Below are 16,690 nucleotides of genomic sequence, written 5' to 3'. Positions count from 1 at the left end.
AGGTGTTTTACGTTTCCTCTGTTTGAGAACAATATTAAGGTAGACTGTTCTCACTGTTTGTTTGTGGGTGATTGTTCCTGTGTCAGTGTTTGTGCCACACGGGACTGTTATTGTTCGTTTCGTTCATTTCATTGGTGTGTTCTTTCCTGTTCGTGCGTTCATGTTATATGTTCACAAGTTCAGGCCTGTTAACGACGTTTTGTTATTTTGTCAAGTGTTCTTCGTGGTCGTCTTTCGCAAATAAATCATTATGTATTCAACCCACGCTGCATATTGGTCCGATCCTTGCTCATCCTCAGACAAGGAGGAGGACGAGCGTTACATCGTCAACCAATCACAACAGGTGACTAACTGTGGCGCTGGCAACAATTGAATTACGCTTTGTTGCCGACGTTTACTACATGTCTTAACAAAAGAATCCACACTATGCAAGTATCCATTTTAATAGAATGTCACTGCAACTGTTGATAGACATACTAGCTGGAAAATTCGCTCTGGCTATCTACTCCGATTTCAGACCAGGGGTAAAATAGTCTGTCTAGCTAGCTACATTTTCAGATATTACGTGTTTCTAATTTTGACAAAGTATTTTATTTTCAAGTTAGTGTACTGTTAGCTAGCTAGCTAACGTTAGCTGGCTGGCCCACTAGCTAACTAACATTACGGCATGCGTTGGTGTCACAGTTGTAACTTTACGTCGTCCCCTCGCCCCGACACGGGCGCGAACCAGGGAACCTCTGCACACATCAACAACGGTCGCCCACGAAGCGTCGTTACCCATCACTCCACAAAAGCCGCGGCTCTTGCAGAGCAAGGGGCAACCCTACTTAATGTCTCAGCGCAAGTGACGTAACTGATTGAAATGCTACTAGCGCGTACCCGCTAACTAGCTAGCCATTTCACATCCGTTACACTCACCCCCTTTCAACCTCCTCCTTTTCCGCAGCAGCCAGTGATCCGGGTCAACAGCATCAATGTCACAGTTGTAACTTTACGTCGTCCCCTCGCCCCGGCACGGGCGCGAACCAGGGAACCTCTGCACACATCAACAACGGTCGCCCACGAAGCGTCGTTACCCATCACTCCACAAAAGCCGCGGCTCTTGCAGAGCAAGGGGCAACCCTACTTAATGTCTCAGCGCAAGTGACGTAACTGATTGAAATGCTACTAGCGCGTACCCGCTAACTAGCTAGCCATTTCACATCCGTTACACTCACCCCCCTTTCAACCTCCTCCTTTTCCGCAGCAACCAGTGATCCGGGTCAACAGCATCAATGTCACAGTTGTAACTTTACGTCGTCCCCTCGCCCCGACACGGGCGCGAACCAGGGAACCTCTGCACACATCAACAACGGTCGCCCACGAAGCGTCGTTACCCATCACTCCACAAAAGCCGCGGCTCTTGCAGAGCAAGGGGCAACCCTACTTAATGTCTCAGCGCAAGTGACGTAACTGATTGAAATGCTACTAGCGCGTACCCGCTAACTAGCTAGCCATTTCACATCCGTTACATTGGGATTCATTGTTTAACTAGCTAGCTATCTAGCTATATTTCTTAACAAAAGACTGTCGTCTTAGTGTGCCAGAGCGTTGAATTTAACACCCATTGAATATGTCTGGCGTCAGTAAACGTCGCAACAAAGCGTAATTAAATTGTCACCAACGCTCTGGATAACATGAAAACAGCCTACCCAGCTCTGCTAGGGCAGGTAATGGTCAGTGAGCTATTCTCTCTCTCAATGTCTGGAAGTATCTGGCAAGTTAGTACAGAACTCTCGGATCAAACCTTAAAGAGTTGGGTGGGGCTGATGCTTAAGAGGGTGTGAACAATGCTGAATGGGTGTAGACAAAGAAGGGCTCTCCAATAGTAGTACCAAAACATTTGAAGACAGTTTCTCAAAAGTGAGTTTACAAGTTTATCAACTTTCAAAGCAGAATTATTTTCCCATTGTTTCCTCAAGCGCAGTGTATGATATACCATGTTTTAGCTCTGAGTCTATACTTTATCCAATGTAAAAAACAGAAATTCAAATGTTGCTGCATAAGACAGAATCCAGGTGGTGAGTCAAATATTGTTACAGAGAGAAAATTGTTCAATGCAGATCCGTGGACAACTCACTAGTTCATATAATTATTTTGACAGGTGACTTGGTTTCCTCCTCTGTTCATTGTGACTATTAGATTTTTCACTCTCTTTTGCAGTTCATTAAGCAAAGGTTTGGGGGCTCATGTGTCTGCTGCAAGACCAAACCATAACTTGGCAAGGAAGCCTGCTCAGGTAACTAAAATACAAGTTAACCTGTCAAAAGTTTGGTTCGTATTGATCTGTTTTAATAACTGTATAACCTTCAAAAATCTTAATGCAACTACCCATTTTATTTCACAGACACAAGATGTCCGTAGCCCGGCCAAGTTGTCTACAGCTTCTGTGAGTGCCCCTACCCATGCTATGGCCTCTGTGAGTGCCCCTACCCATGCTATGGCCTCTGTGAGTGCCTCAATCCTTCCTTTTTCTTTATTTCCTTTATAGTTTCAGCATTATGTGCCTATGAAGACTGTTTGAGTAAATATGATATTGTGAGTAATCAAATTAATCTATTTTTGTCTTGTTTTGCATTCTGTTGTCTTTTTCTTTTTCAGGAGAGCTAATTGGTGTGTGAACTACCTGCTCAGGCAGACTGTGAAAGCCATGCAGGACATGGACCCCGACTCGGAGGAGACTGATTCAATGAAATTATGTTGGACCAACGTGGAATAGATGTTGAATTGACGTCTGTGCCCAGTGGGCTATTATCCCTACCACGTTAGAAGTTCAAAACGGCAATAGAAAGTGTAGGCTATTGCATAATTTTCATATTATTTTGGATGGAGGGATTTAAAGCCTAACAGTCTAATCGGGAGTAACGCGGCTGCATGGGATTTGTCAGATATAAAGTCGGGTGGTTTCATTGCATCGAAGGTCAGTGTAGGAAATAAGGTAACACAAGGAGCCGCTTGTAGATTTGACAGCTCTAATGCATTTCCACCTCCGACACCTCCAAAACAACCGCTATGTGGTTGTGTTGTGCTATTCACTGAGTTGTCATACCCACTCATCCCCACTCAACCGCTGTGTGTGTGTATTGCGTTTCACATAATAAACATGTTTCTATATTTCAACCACTTCTTTGAATTAGTAGATTGTAGTGTGTGGCTCTGAGTAAATTGTCATACATCCCACTGGGCACACACAGGTTAAATCAACATTGTTTCCACGTTGAATTGCCATCTGTGCTCAGTGGGATGTGATGTATTTATTATTATATCAGGTAATATGCAGTCCACAAGAAACCACAACAGATAACTGATCATTTAAGATACTAATTGCATAAACAAGGTAACGGGGGTATAGTACAGTAATAAACCAATCTCATTAGAACAACACTTCTATATGTTATGATTATACTATCATAATCATTCCATTAACTCAGGTGATCTTAAATTCACCAATATGAAAAATAAGAACACTTTTGGAGACTATAGTGTTTGTTTAGAAATTCTATTTTGGGGAATTGATCTGGGGACCTTCGGGTCCACTCTCATCCTTCCTCAAACACAGGAAAAGGCAACATTTTCATTGTCTTTCAGCTTATCATAATAAATAATGAATAATAAACACTTATGAAGAAGAACACCACATTTTCCCCCTTTCCTTCTGTTTTCTATTTTTTCAAAAATGTTCTAATGTTTTTCCTCCCTTTTTTTCTCCCTTCCCCTTCCCCCATCTTAACATACTATTGTTCCCCAGCTTTGGCACTTGAAATGACAGCATTATGGGTTCGATTCCCGGGGCCACCCATATGTAAACTTTATGCTCGCATGACTGTAAGACTCGTCGGATAAAATAATCTGCTAAATGGGATATATTATATTCTAACTATAAGACCCCCAGTTGAATAAATGAAGGGTGTCATTCCTTCTATGCCTCACCCTTCAATTTACACACATGAGCCTTTGTAGATAACAGTTGTGAGGGGGTTTATGGTTAATTAAAGGAGCCTAGATAAGAATTAATGGGTATGTCAGTGATCAACATAATTTCTAGCTCTTTTAATTGCTCTTAAACACTCCCCCAGTAGTTTATAGGAATGAATGAATACCTGTATAGATCAGACAGCCTTTGAGGAAGTGTAGTGATTATCAGGAATATGCTGTCCTTGGCATTTGTAAAGAGAGGCTTAGACTTGTTAGCTCTCTGCTAGCCTCCCGTTGCCATACCTCCAAAATCACGTCGTTGTCATGCCTCCCTTGGAGGTCTGGAGAATTTTGTATTGCAAAAACGGATTGAATGATCCGCTGTGTCCCAACTACAACATTTTGATTGAATGTTACATTTCAATATCCCTCCCCCACACACGGGTAGAAGGGGTGCTGTGTATTATGTGCATCACTGTTTTCCGTCCGGGTAGTTGTTATGCAAGTTTTAAAATCTGTCAATTTAAACTAGAGATATCGGATTATTTTGTTTGGATGCGTCTCAATCCCCCGCTTCTGCCAATGTTGCACTTCCGCATCTGCGGTGACAGACCTAGAGAGGTGTTTGTCAGACCATGAGACTTCCTTAAAATCAGTCTTCTCATAAAATCATCTGTAGCGTCCGAACACGATGATGCTCTCTGTTTTGCTCTACAATCCCCAGAATCACCTTGGGACTCGTCTGAAGCCAGCACAGCTGATCCGCCAACTTCTATTTGTACTTCCGAACAGTTGGGCTACAAACTAAGGTGAGACATTCACGAACACATACATGTCAGTTGTTTTGCTCTAGGATTCCCACAGCCCTCACACGATTCTTCGGAAGGTCCCCCGGTAACAGTTGAAAATAACTTGTTAAAACAATTCCATATAGCTTAATAAAACCAACTAACAGGGTGGAAAGTGATATCAGGGACATAGAAAATCTTAAAGAAAATAATAATAAATACAATAATCATGAAAAATCATATTTATCGTGCAATTTGATGAATAATACCAGGGGGCATGGCAAAAAATGCCTACATCCACTGAAAAAAAGTGTTCAAAAATGATAAAATTCCCATTCATGATCCATATTTTTGTGTTTTTAAGGAAAAAGACACCTGACCTTATACTAAAGCCTTTTTGAATCCACATTTCATACTAAATGAGAAGTGATACTTCCTGGGGACAGAAAAGGCATAGCATAGTAGGAATGACCCGCCTACATTATGGGCACCTGTCATCTGAAGTAGAGAATAGCTAAACTCAAATATTTTTTACACTTTGAGCTATATGTTTTCAATTTAAAATGATACCAGTAGATAAAATGAGGCAAACCATATACCATATTTTGTAAATGCCTTTTAACTGCTGACATATACAATTGTTTAGTTCAAATCCAACGCTTGTAATTTAGAATGAAAATAAGGAGATGACAATTAGGCATTACAAGTAAAAAATTTACGAGGTTAATTTTATTTTATTTCTTTCAATTTAGCAATGTTGATTGTAAAATGATAGACAGTACATGGTTGCTCTATGTATCACTGACCCTGGATAAGCTAGCGATTGGGCTAAACATTTACGTCAATAATATGTTGTTTTCATTAACATTTTGTTATTAGTAATTGTAAATGTAATTAATTTGTAATGAAGTACCTTCAGAAAGTATTCATACCCCTTGACTTATTCCACATTTTGTTGTGTTACAGCCTGAATAAAAAAATAAAAATATCTCACCCATCTACACACCTTATTTTTTTATTTAACTAGGTAAGTCAGTTAAGAACAAATTCTTATTTACAATGACGGCCTAGGAGCAGTGGGTTAACTGCCTTGTTCAGGGGCAGAATAACATATTTTTTACCTTGTCAGCTCAGGGATTCGATCTAACAACCTTTCGGTTACTGGCCCAACCACTAGACTCCCAAGTCTGGGCTCTGGCTGGGCCACTCAAGGACATTCAGAGATTTGTTGCGAAGCCACTCCTGCGTTGTCTTGGCTGTGTGCTTAGGGTCATTGTCCTGTTAGAAGGTGAACCTTCACCCATGTCTGAGGTCCTGATCGCTCTGGAGCAGGTATTCACCAAGGATCTTTCTGTACTTTGCTCTGTTCATCTTTCCCTCGATCCTGACTAGTCTCCCAGTCCCTGCTGCTGAAAAACATACCCACAGCATGGTGCTGCCACCATCAGAGACCTGGATGGTGCCAGGTCTCCTCCAGACGTGACGCTTGGCATTCAGGCCAAAGAGTTCAATCTTGGTTTCATCAGACCAGAGAATCTTGTTTCTCATGGTCTGATAGTCCATAAGGTGCTTTTTGACAAACTCCAAGTGGGCTGTCATATGTCTTTTACTGAAGAGTGGTTTCAGTTTGGCCACTCTACAATAAAGGCCTGATTGGTGGAGTGCTGCAGAGATGGTTGTCCTGTCAGAGTGACCATCGGGTTCTTGGTCACCTCCCTGACCAAGGCCCTTCTCCCCCGATTGCCCAGTTTAGTCGGGCTGCCAGCTCTAGGAAGAGTCTTGGTGGTTGCAAACTTTTTCCATTTAAGAATGTTCTTGGGGACCTTGAATGCTGCAGACATTTTTTGGTACCCTTCCCCAGATCTGTGCCTCGACCCAATTCTGTCTCAGAGCTCTACGGACAATTCCTTTAACCTCATGGCTTGGTTTTTGCTGTACTGTCAACTGTGGGACCTTATATAGACAGGTGTGTGTCTTTCCAAATCTTGTCCAATCAATTGTATTTACCACAGGTGGACTGCAATCAAGTTGTAGAAACATCTCAAGGATGATCAATGGAAACAAGACGCACCTGAGCTCAATTTTGAGTCTCATTGCAAAGGGTCTGAGTACTTATGTAAATAAGGACATTTCTCTTTTTATTTTTAATACATTTCCAAAAATGTATATAAACCTGTTTTCGCTTTGTTATTATGGGGTATTGTGTGTAGATTGATGAGGGAAAAAAATATTGAATCAATTTTGGAATATGGCTGTAATGTAACAAAATGTCGAAAAGGGGAAGAGGTCTGAATACTTTCCGAATGCACTGTAAGTGTTCACACCCTTTACTCAATATAGTACATAATAGAATAACCTTTGGCAGCGATTACAGCTGTGAGTCGTTCTGTGTAAGTCTTTAGGGCTTTGCACACCTGGATTGTAAAATATTTGCCCATAATTCTTTTAAATTCTTCAAGCTCTGTTAAGTTGGTTGTTGATCATTGCTAGACAGTATTTTCAAGCCAATTTAAGTCAAAACTGTAACTAGACCAACTCAGGAACATCCAATATTATCTTGGTAAGCAACTCCAGTGCATATTTGGCCTTGTGTTTTATGTTATTGGCCTGCTCAAAGGTGATTTTGTCTCCCAGTGTCTGTTGGAAAGCAGACCTAGGTTTTCCTCTTGGATTTTGCCTTTGCTTAGCTCTATTCCTTTTTGTATCCTAAAAAAACTCCCTAGTCCTTGCCGATGACAATCATACCCATATTATGATGTAGCCACCACCATGCTTTAAAATATGAAGAGTGTGTAACGGCTGATTTCCTCCTCTTCGTCTGAAGAGTCTGAAGAGGTACGTGGAGGTGGCACCGGATATACCGGACCATGAAGGAGTATAGGAGCTCTTGAGCACCGAGCCTGCCCAACCTTACCTGGTTGAATGCTCCCCGTAGCCCGGCCAGTGCGGCGAGGTGGAATAGCCCGCACTGGGCTCTGCTGGCGAACCGGGGACACCATGCGTAAGGCTGGTGCCGTGTACGCTGGCCCGGGGAGACGCACTGGAGACCAGATGCGTTGAGCCGGCTTCATGGCACCTGGCTCGATGCCCAACCTAGCCCGGCCGATACGAGGAGCTGGAATGTATCGCACCGGGCTAAGCACGCGTACTGGGGACACCGTGCGCTCCACCGCATAACACGGTGCCTGACCAGTACGACGTCCTCTCTCTCCACGGTAAGCACAGGGAGTTGGCTCAGGTATCCTACCTGGCTTAGCCACACTCCCCGTGTGCCACCCACCAAGACATTTTTGGGGCTGACTCTCGGGCTTCCAACCGCGTCGCCGTGCTGCCTCCTCATACCAGCGCCTCTCTGCCTTCGCTGCCTCCAACTCTGCCCTGGGACGGCGATATTCCCCTGGCTGAGTCCAGGGTCCTTTGCCGTCCAGGATCTCCTCCCAAGTCCATGAATCCTGTGTCTTCTGCCGCTGCTGCTGCTATCCTTTACCACTCTGCTTGGTCCTTGGTAGGTGGGTGTTTCTGTAACGGCTGATTTCCTCCTCTTCGTCTGAAGAGGAGGTGTAGCAGGGATCGGACCAAAACGCAGAGTGGTAAGTGTCCATGTTTTAATATAAAAAAACTGAACTCTACACAAAACAAAATAACAAAGAGAATCTAACCGAACAACAGTCCCGTGTGGCACAAACACTGACACAGAAGACAAACACCCACAAACCAACAGTGAAAACAGGCAACCTAAATATGGTTCCCAATCAGAGACAATGCAAAACACCTGCCTCTGATTGAGAACCATATTAGGCCAAAATACAAACCTAAACATAGAAACACATAACATAGACTGCCCACCCCAACTCACGCCCTGACCATACTAACTAAAGACAAAACAAAGGAAAATAAAGGTCAGAACGTGACAGAGTGGTACTTAGTGATGTGTTGTGTTGGATTTTCCCCAAACATAATGCTTTGTATTCAGGACATACATTTCTTTGTCACATTTTTTGCAGTTTTAGTTTAGTACCTTATTGCAAACAGGATGCATGTTCTGAAATATTTTTATTGTGAACAGGCTTCCTTCTTTACACTCTCTCATTTAGGTTAGTGTTGTGGAGTAGCTACAATGTTGTTGATCCATCCTCAGTTTTCTCCCATCACAGCCATTCAACTCTGTAACTGTTTTATTAAAGTCATCAATGGCCTTACGGTGAAATCCCTGAGCGGTTTCCTTCCTCTCTAGTAAGTTATTAAGAAGGACGTCTGAATCTTTGTACTGATTGGGTGTATTGATACACCATCCAAAGTGTAATTAATAACTTTACAATGCGCAAAGGACCAATAGGTGCCCTTCTTTGCGAGGCATTGGAAAACATCCCTGGTCTTTGTGGTTTAATCTTTGTTTGAAATGAACTGTTCGACTGAGGGTTCTTACAAAGAATTGTATCTGTGGCATAGAACAATTAGGTAGTTATTATAGAATCATGTTAAACATTATTATTGCACACAGAGTGAGTCCCTGCAACTTATTATGTGACTTATTAAGCAAGTCCTGCTTCCTTTACATTTACAAAAGGACAGTGTTTGTGTCTCTGTGTGTGTGTGTTTGTGAGAATTGATGTTCTTGTATTTGCAAAGACTGTAGAAGTAAGATCGAAGGAAAACTCTTGATGATACAGTGTTCTTTTCAGAGATGTGACAGATCAATAGATTCACAGTGGCAGAACACTGCAGACTGTCTGAATGTCTCTGAGAAGATTCATTCATGTGTTGCTAAGGGGAACAGGGAAACGTCTTAGATATTATATGATCATAACTGCCTTAGATATAGTGTAATTTATTTTGCACTTATGTTCGATGATGTTTCTTATCCATTACTAATTAGCATCCATGTTTTTTATCAACTATTTCAGATTGGACCATTTTTTATCCTATTAATATCAATAATGGAGTAAGATTTGTTTTGAGAAGTTTGCTTTGATTCTCAAGCAATTTGAGATTATTTTGTTTTGTTTTGAGGTATGCAAGTATGCAAGTATGCAAGTTGTTTTGTGAAATTGTATCTGTTAGACAGCATCAATAGTTAATCAAGGTAGAAAAAGCTTAATTATAAATCATGTTCCTCAATAATAATATCAGACAACACAATACACAATACACAAAGAAGTTCCAATACAAAAACTTTATTTCACTCTCCCTTAAGACCCCATCACTATATTCCACTGAACTGTCAGGTGTCTTGTGTGCTTTCATTCGTTGCATATCATTCACATTCAGTAGTATATGCAGATCTCCAGTCAACCAGTTCAATGAAATTTAGATGCTTTCACTTACTTAGCATTCTGTCAAAGAGCTCTACCATGACGGAATTCGATTTACAGCTCGACACAGAATGCGGAAGGCAAAGAATGCTGACGGACGCCCATAAATATGGATTCGGTCCACAAACTGCAATCAAAGAATATACAAATCATAGATTTTCATTTTTTTCACTTTTAGTTCACGTGTATTTATTTGAGGGGCCTTTGGGGTGGAGTTGAGGCCTTATATAGACAGGGCTGGTTTGCTGAAGCATCCAGTTTTCGTCTCCAAATCTTACTATTCTTGAGACAGTGTGACATTGTTTGCAAACAATCTGTAATTAGGGCACAGAAGCAAATCTACCTACACTTTCCCAGTAACTTCAATAGGTCTTGGAACTAATCTAAGCTTCCCAGGAGAAAATAGTCTCAGGTCTTGTGAAAGTATCTGTGTTTACTGTAAGTGAAAATAGAATAAGGTAATGAGGGTTTATCTGGAACAGTTATTTTTCACACCATTTTCCAAACCCAAAAAAAATACCTAAAAGTCACATTATCCAAATAGTAGGGCTGTGAATTTAAGTCTCACTCTAACCTCTGTCCTGTGAGAGAAACATGCAACACGTTACACAAATTCACAGAGCTATAGATATTAGTCTTTGCTCTCCGTGAGTCTCCCAACTCTACACTTCATGCATGGGCCAGTAGCCAACAACCCGTCCTATCCACCTCCTGCCCCTGCTAATGCTGAGGGCCCAGCCAGCTTGGCAGACCACAGCAGATGGAACTGGAAGCTTCCATGGGCATGTTCCTGCTGAGCTCCTGAAAGCACCATGCATCACAAACTATAGGTCAGAGCCCAATGAAGCAGTCTGAGAAAGCAGGATTAAGACCATTGACTAGATTATGTTTTTCATTGGAAATTGCCATGTTGTGTAATGAAGGATGGAGATACAGGGATGAAAGAGAACTGGTGTCAGTCTGTAGAAGACAAAGAGGTTGTCAACCTGTGTAGGACAGGTTGCACATGGGGTATGTTGTGTAGAGGCTTTGGTGAAGACAGAGAGGGTGTCAGTCTGATGCAGACAGGTCATTTCCCATCCATGCAGGGGGCCTGGGCTGCAGACTCAGCAGTCCTGTATTGAGACGATGATGACAGCTATGGATGCACACGGCCGGCTCCTCCACAAGGCCATTCCTCCTCATCAGCCTCTCATAGAGAGAGTTCAGCTGAGTCAGCACAACACTGATAAGAATGTGGCCTCCCTCCCTCCTCTCTGCTTTGCTCCTCTATTCTTCACTGTGGAGACAGAGAGAGAGGGTCTATCCTACAGAGACCACCCCAAGCCTCTCTCTCTCCTCTGTCTCTGTCATATCCCCCCTCTCTCATGAAAATGTATAAGGACATATGTGGCTTTATCTAAGAATATCTCATAGGCTATATCATAACATTTTTACGTATATACAGTATGTGTTGAAGTCATGCCCTCCACAGGTTTGAAAATATTGTGTTTCATGTGACTTATGAATTTATGGTAGAACTGGGTATAGCCATTGAAAGCTAGTATTTAAATAGCCACACCTCTGCAAATTCATAGTTAAAGAGCTGGCTACCTTTTGAAACAATGGAGTCTTTCCAACATAGCCTAGTCTGGCTAGGTCAGCCCAACAATGCCTGAAGAAAAAAGCTAAAGAAAAATAAAAACCCCTTGAGTTTGTGTATGAAATATAAACTACAGCCAAGCCAATGGCTCAGAGCCTCTATTCTGGTTTATGTTGAATGGTCTGAACACAAAGGCTCGTGCTTAATAAAGGGACTGTGTGTATCCTTGCGTATGGAGACTAAAGTATTCAACCAAAAAACTCTCCACTCTGGGGTCACTCTGCTGTTGCCAAATGGCAAATTGGGCATTACTTGAGCGCATTGTCAGGTATTGCAGCCTTTTATGAATTGTCAGAATGATATAAAGCTGGTCCATAACACAATATTAAATGGCAGAGCAGTCCAAAGAATTCTGTCTTGATGTGATATAAATGAGAAGTTGATTAGCTGTCAGCGGCTGCAGCTCCTCTGTCCTGGATCATGGATCTGATGAACGAGAGGATATTAGCAAATCAGAGAGCATGCGCAACCGTTCATTATTCAGAGCAACTAGAGCTAATTTCACTAGAACAAGACTGAGCCCTTCACTAAGTCCATTCCAAACTAGATCAGGACTGAGCCCTTCACTGAGCAAGGTGACTACAGGAGAGGGAAAGATAGCAGGATGACTCCAGATTTGATCCAGTCTGATTGGAGGTCTGAGGTCAGTGAGCAGAGTTTCACTCATTTGAGCTGAGTGATGTTGGGCCAATATCAACTGTGTCAGTCACACAGTCTGACGACTCATGTTAAAGCACTTTTGGACTAACAAGATCTTTTAAAGCCTTGTCACTCTGAGAGAGCTTTTGCTGTCCTCTAGTCCCAGCAGAGGGTCTCTTTTTGGATGAGGACAGTCAAACCCTTATCTCTCCACACTTGACTTATTGACATGGTCCTGAAATCACAGGCCATTTTCAAAGCCCTGCTAAACGGTTGTGGATGAGGGATAACCCGAGGTTAGCTATTTGAGTCAAGTGTTAAACACAGCGCCAGCATAATGACAGCCACTTGGGGAAGGCTTCATCACTATTCGGGGAACACAAGTAGATCCAGCTAATCTCAACACTGATCTTTTCAACAGCCTTTTGAAGTCAGGAGACAAGCAACGACAAGTACCTTTATAGCATGAGAGAGGGAAGTAAGGAGAGGTATGCAAGAAAGAGTGCAGAATTAGAGTTATCAAAGCAGACAGCTTATCATTGGGCACAGGTTTGTGACCTTGTATCTCCACAGGGTGTCCAAAACAGTGTGATGTTCTTTTTGGACCTGAATCATACAATGATTCTCATATGCTTCGACTCGATTTTAAACTCACAGACAGTATGTTGGAGTTCATTTGCTCACTGAATTCAGGATAATATTGGTGGCAGCCTACATTTGTAATATCTGCAAGTGCTGAATTTATCAAAAAAGATGAATGATGTACTGTGTATCCAGATAATCCCAGCCAGTCTGTATTACACACTGTGCAAAAAAAAACATTCATTAGGTACTAAATTATGCATCCCAAGGCAAATAAGAATAGATATGCTGGTCCACAGTGCATATGATATTGTTCAAGGTGCTATTGTAAAACATTTACATTATATTTTACACAGATGGTAAGTGTTGATGCTGTGTCATGATAAAATGTCACAGAGTAGACAGATGGTAGAGGACAATGCCACATCAAGCCAAACATGATACAGAGTGCCTATTAAAGATGTTCTAAACATATGTTTTGCTCCATGGTACTAGCAATGCCCTCGTCACACACATTATCATAAGTTACCAGGCACTCTGACTCCAGCTGCCATCTTGAATTAGTGACAGGCTATTGTGCAGAAGACCTTCTTGTCTCCCTGTCATCTCCAATGGAGACAGACAAAGTGGATATCGCCCACAGCTTGTGCCTACGTTTCACATCCACTCTGCCTCATCCTACACAATCCCTATAGTAGATAGACCACGTGAGAGTCAGACTCTACATGTGAAGTGAGGCAGACTTAATAAACTTGATAAACTTTCCCAGCTCTCCCCATTAAGCTTTTAAAGGGAAAGTTCCGGATCTTGACAATGAAGCCCTTTATCTACTTCCCTGTCAGATGAACCCATTTTTATGGCTCTGCGTTGTGTCTCTGCTTTTCCCAAATCTTGGACTATCCCTTTAATGTGTTTTGCTGGACAAGTGTGTTGGAGTTGGAATCATAAAGGATGGGTGGAGCCAAACATTGAAAGGAGCCAGCACATTTACAGTCTAAACATCTCTTAAGCTGCTATCTGAAGCACAGTGCATTTAGATGAGTTAAAGGAGATCATTCATATGATTTGTTTGAGCTCCCACATTGTCCATTGAACAGGACATTACTGGACGGTGCAAGCTAGGGTGACAAATAGATGCGCATAAAATCAAATCAAGCTGTATATATGAACTGAACATTATTGCTTTCAGAACAGCACGTACAGTAGATGATGACCTTCACTAAATGTATTGTTCAGGTAATTGATTGGTTTTGTTAACAAATATACATAGGCTCTGGCAAGCAGCAAATGGCAGAGTTATTGTAAAAAGTCACAATCCCATTTTTGGTTTGACAAGCCTTTTCCCATGAGGGTTTGAAGGATGTGAGCTGAGCTGCAGTTTGTTGATTGATGGGATGGGATCAAAGTGTATTTTTGCGTTCATTCTGACTTCCCAGTCATTTATGTTCAGGGTAGCTTTTTGTACACTCACTCTTAAAGGTTCTCTCTTTTCAAAAATAGTTTTAATTTGACTGACACCTTAAGTCTGGTTTTTGTATGAAACTTCAGGGTGAAATTGTGTAATAGGTTGAAAATCGTTGAAATTCATTACTATCTCTCAAAAAATTCTACACTACCTGCAGTATGCAAACTAAAAACATATTCTGCATCGGCTATGTTACGACAATGGAGCCTTCAATACCTAGGAACCTGCTGTCTATGGTGCTGACAAAAGAGTCTTTCACCGTGCACTAAACTGATAATATAATTTATATTGCCTGTGTGCTCTGTTCAAGGTCCTTGTCACGTCCTGACCAGAGTTCTTATGTGTTGTGCTTGTTTTAGTGTTGGTCAGGACGTGAGCTGGGTGGGCATTCTATGTTGCGTGTCTAGTTTGTCTGATTCTGTGTTCAGCCTAATATGGTTCTCAATCAGAGGCAGCTGTCAATCGTTGTCCCTGATTGAGAATCATATATAGGTGGCTTGTTTTGTGTTGGGGATTGTGGGTGGTTGTCTCCTGTGTCAGTGTTTGTGCCACACGGGACTGTGACAGTTAGTACGTTTGTTGTTTTGTATTCTTGTCTAGTTTTCATGTCATTAAATTATGGAAACTTACCACGCTGCACATTGGTCCTCCGATCCTTCTCGCCTCTCCTCGTCCGATGAGGAGGACGAAATAGACTGCCGTTACAGTCCTGGAATTCAGGAAACATGTTTTTTAATGTGTTTGCCATTCAACTTCTAAAATCAGTCATCTATCTCAGCGTTGTTGCTGACATTCTTTTGGGCCAAGTACATCTTTGTCAAATTCAATCAATCAAATGTATTTTAAAAAGTCCTTTTTACATCAGCAGTTGTCACAACGTGCTTTACAGATACCGAGCCTAAAACCCCAAACAGCAAGCAATGCAGAGGCCGAAGCACAGTGGCCTGGAAAATCTCCCTAGCTGGCAGGAAACTAGGAAGAACACTAGAGAGGAATCAAGCTCCTACTGGTGATCAGTCCTCTTCTGGATGTACTGCGTAGAGACTTAAGAGTACATGTGGCAATTAAAGCTAGAATCTGCATTCGGTAAAACAGCACCACTGTTCACCCCAACACCTTTGTTTCGTTGATGAAACAGAGGACAGGAGTGTCTGGCAGCGCGGTAGAACAAAATTACGGTACACAATCGGCTGTTATAAGTGCAATGATGTCATTTTTTGAAGTAACTTTTTTGTTGGATGTAACATCCCAAACGGACGTGGCAGTTTCACCAAACATGGATTCTAGCATTAAGGCTAGATGGTTGATAACCTGTCTAGAGCTCTTCTACACAGTTCAGTGTGTTGAATACTACAGATCACCATGATGATTCATCTCTCTCTGTCTGCTTATGTCATTGAGAGACATGCATTTCTTCTCATTTAGCAGACTCTCTTATCCAAAGCAAATAACAGGAGGCACTTAATCCAATTAGGATTAAGTGCCTTGCTTAAGGGCTAGTTGGCTTGAGGATTCGAACAAGCAGCCTTCTGGTTACCGGCCCAACACTCTTAACCGCTACTCACCCTACCTCTCCACTTCATACATTTGTTTTCATTTCTAATTAACGGAGCGGTTGCCTGGCGGAATCTCAAAAGAGCAAGAGAGAAAACAACTTTGTGTTTGGGTGTGAGACGCTCAAACTCAGAGTCAAAAGACAAGCATTGAAATAATATACTGTAAAATAAATATTGCACCAGATGACCCACTGGGGTATGGATGTAAAATACAGGGGAAATTATATTTGGTCTTAGAGCTTAGTATCTAATTGAATAGAACCACACTATTTTATTTAGATAGTAGGGCCATATTGTGCCTATTTTACACAGTATGTCATGGGACAATCTCAACCTGTTGGCTAAAATGTCATGACTCCCCCTCCCTCCCCCACTGCTCTCTCTCGGGGTGCTATGTAACATTGTAATTACGACAGTGAGCCATTCCTCACTAAACTAGGTCTGGTCTGTGATTAAGTGACAAACTCTAATTGTTTCCTGATTACCCTATCTTTCCTTGGGTGATTATTTTAGCTTATTTTAAGGTTTTTTGTCACAGCTCATTATACGTCTTCTGGAATTAGCACAGTGCTAAACAATGGCCTTCACTGACTGTTGGTGACTACTGATGGAGCTGCTAGTCTCTGTAGGCCTCTGTAGGCCTAGCTGTCTGTTGGTTGTCTGAACAGTCCTTGTTATATCCACAATGATACACTGCTCTTTGCCAAGACCATATAGCACTGCATACCCTCACATACATATCTGGGAACCTA

This window comes from Salvelinus fontinalis, chromosome 10, assembly GCF_029448725.1.
Source record: "Salvelinus fontinalis isolate EN_2023a chromosome 10, ASM2944872v1, whole genome shotgun sequence".
Taxonomy (NCBI): Eukaryota; Metazoa; Chordata; class Actinopteri; order Salmoniformes; family Salmonidae; genus Salvelinus; species Salvelinus fontinalis.
The sequence above is the reverse complement of the archived record's forward strand: the minus strand, read 5'-3'. Positions refer to the sequence as shown.